This window comes from Diabrotica undecimpunctata, unplaced genomic scaffold, assembly GCF_040954645.1.
Source record: "Diabrotica undecimpunctata isolate CICGRU unplaced genomic scaffold, icDiaUnde3 ctg00000590.1, whole genome shotgun sequence".
Taxonomy (NCBI): Eukaryota; Metazoa; Arthropoda; class Insecta; order Coleoptera; family Chrysomelidae; genus Diabrotica; species Diabrotica undecimpunctata.
The window spans coordinates 16,261-20,325 of record NW_027311899.1 but is presented as its reverse complement, the minus strand read 5'-3'; positions in this window follow the sequence as shown (position 1 = coordinate 20,325).

Here is a 4,065-nt window from a genome sequence, read left to right as displayed (position 1 = left end):
ACACATACATTCTTCACCTCTCGACTCCTACCTATTAGTCGTCTCTCACGACAGGCAGGGCCTTCTTGCCTTGGCCGTGTTCTTATCTCTGCAAGCCGAACGGACACACACACATACTCACACACGCACACACACACGCACACACGCACCCACACACATACACTCTTCACCTCTCGACTCCTACTTATTAGTCGCCCACTCTTCACCTCTCGACTCCTACCAATTAGTCGCCCCGTACGATTTGCATCGCCTTCTTGCCACGGCTGTTTTCTTATTTCTGCAAGCCAAAGGGACACACACACGTACACACACACACACACTCACAAACACACACACACACACGCACGCACACACGCACACACACGTACACTCACACACACAACACGCACACACGCACACACACATACATTCTTCACCTCTCGACTCCTACCTATTAGTCGCCTCTCACGATAGGCAGGGCCTTCTTGCCTTGGCCGTGTTCTTATCACTGCAAGCCGAACGGACACACACACATACTCACACACGCACACACACACGCACACACGCACACAAACATACACTCTTCACCTCTCGACTCCTACCTATTAGTCGCCTCTTACGATAGGCAGGGCCTTCTTGCCTCGGTCGTGTTCTTATTTCTGCAAGCCGAACTAACACACACACATACTCACACACGCACACACACACGCACACACGCACACATACACATACACTCTTCACCTCTGGACTCCTACTTATTACTCGCCTCTTACGACAGGCAGGGCCTTCTTGCCACGGCTGTGTTCTTACCTCTGCGAGCCGAACGGACACAGACACATACTCACACACGCACACACACACGCACACACGCACCCAAACATACACTCTTCACCTCTCAACTCCTACCTATTAGTCGCCTCTTACGATAGGCAGGGCCTTCTTGCCTCAGTCGTGTTCTTATTTCTGCAAGCCGAACTAACACACACACATACTCACACACGCACACACACACGCACACACGCACACACACACATACACTCTTCACCTCTCGACTCCTACTTATTACTCGCCTCTTACGACAGGCAGGGCCTTCTTGCCACGGCTGTGTTCTTATCTCTGCGGGCCGACCGCACACACACACTCACACACACTCACACACCCACACACGCACACACAAACACACGCACACAGGAACAAACGCACACACGCAAACGCACACGCACACACTCTCCACCTCTCGACTCCTATCCATTAGTCGCCTCTTAAGACAGGCAGGGCCTTCTTGCCACGAACGCATTCTTATCTCTGCGAGCCGAACGGACACACACACACACTCACACACAAACACACACACGCAAGCACACATACACTATTCACCTCTCGACTTCTACCCATTATTCTCCTCTTACGACAGGCAGGGACCTCTTGCCACGGCCGTGTTCTCATTTCAGCGAGCCGACCGGAAACACCCACACACGCACACACAAACACACGCACACAGGCACAAACGCACACACGCAAACGCACACGCACACACTCTCCACCTCTCGACTCCTATCCATTAGTCGCCTCTTAAGACAGGCACGGCCTTCTTGCCACGAACGCATTCTTATCTCTGCGAGCCGAACGGACACACACACACACTCACACACAAACACACACACGCACACACTCACATACCCTCTTCACCTCTCGACTCCTATCCATTAGTCGCCTCTTAAGACAGGCAGGGCCTTCTTGCCACGAACGCATTCTTATCTCTGCAAGCCGAACGGACACACACACACGCACACACTCACACACGCACACGCACACCCACACGCACACTTTCTCCACCTCTCGATTCCTATCCATTGGTCGCCTCTTAAGACAGGCAGGGCCTTCTTGCCACGGACGTATTCTCATCTCTGCGAGCCGAACGGACACACACACACGCACAGACAAACACACGCACACAGGCACACACGCACACACGCACACGTACACGCACACGCACACACTCTCCACCTCTCGACTCCTATCCATTAGTCGCCCCTTAAGACAGGCAGGGCCTTCTTGCCTCGGCCGTATTCTTATCTCTGCAAGCCAAACGGACACACAGACATACACACACACACACTCACACACGCACAAACACACGCACACACACACACAGACACATACACTCTTCACCTCTCGACTCCTATTCATTAGACGCCTCTTACGACAGGCAGGGACTTCTTGCCACGGCCGTGTTCTTATCTCTGCGAGCCGAACGGACACACACACACACGAACACACACACACACACAAATACACTCTTCACCTCTCGACTCCTACCCATTAGTCGCCTCTTACGACAGGCATGGACTTATTGCCTCGGCCGTATTCTAATCTCTGCGAGCCGAACGGACACACACATACGTACACACACACTCACACACACACACACACGCACACACGCACGCACACATACCCTCTTCACCTCTCGACTCCTACCCATTAGTCGCCTCTTACGACAGGCAGGGCCTTCTTGCCACGGTTGTGTTCTCATTTCAGCGAGCCGACCGGACACACACACACACGGACACACAAACACACGCACACAGGCACAAACGCACCCACGCAAACGCACACGCACACGCACACACTCTCCACCTCTCGACTTCTATCCATTAGTCGCCTCTTAAGGCAGGCAGGGCCTTCTTGCCACGAACGCATTCTTATCTCTGCGAGCCGAACGGACACACACACACACTCACACAGACAAGCACGCACACACGCTACTTACACGCACACACACATACACTCACGCACACACAAACACGCACACACGCACACACACATACATTCTTCACCTCTCGACTCCTACCTATTAGTCGTCTCTCACGACAGGCAGGGCCTTCTTGCCTCGGCCGTGTTCTTATCTCTGCAAGCCCAACGGACACACACACATACTCACACACGTACACTTACACGCACACACGCACCCACACACATACACTCTTCACCTCTCGACTCCTACCTATTAGTCGCCCACTCTTCACCTCTCGACTCCTACCCATTAGTCGCCCCGTACGATTTGCATCGCCTTCTTGCCACGGCTGTTTACTTATCTCTGCGAGCCGAAGGGACACACACACATACACACACACACACTCACAAACACATACACACACACGCACGCACACACGCACACACACATACACTCACACACACACAAACACGCACACACGCACACACATACATTCTTCACCTCTCGACTCCTACCTATTAGTCGCCTCTTACGACAGGCAGGGCCTTCTTGCCTTGGCCGTGTTCTTATCACTGCAAGCCGAACGGACACACACACCTACTCACACACGCACACACACACGCACACACGCACACACACATACACTCTTCACCTCTCGACTCCTACCTATTAGTCGCCTCTTACGATAGGCAGGGCCTTCTTGCCTCGGTCGTGTTCTTATTTCTGCAAGCCGAACTAACACACACACATACTTACACACGCACACACACACGCACACACGCACACACACACATACACTCTTCACCTCTCGACTCCTACTTATTACTCGCCTCTTACGACAGGCAGGGCCTTCTGCCACGGCTGTGTTCTTATCTCTGCGAGCCGACCGCACACACACACACTCACACACACTCACACACTCACATACACACACACTTAAACACGCAAGCACACACGCACACACACACACACACATACACTCTTCACCTCTCGACTCCTACTTATTACTCGCCTCTTACGACAGGCAGGGCCTTCTTGCCACGGCTGTGTTCTTATCTCTGCGAGCCGACCGCACACACACACACTCACACACACTCACACACTCACATACACACACACTTAAACACGCACGCACACACGCACACACACACACACATACACTCTTCACCTTTCGACTCCTACTTATTACTCGCCTCTTACGACAGGCAGGGCCTTCTTGCCACGAACGCATTCTTATCTCTGCAAGCCGAACGGACACACACACACGCACACACTCACACACGCACACGCACACCCACACGCACACTTTCTCCACCTCTCGATTCCTATCCATTGGTCGCCTCTTAAGACAG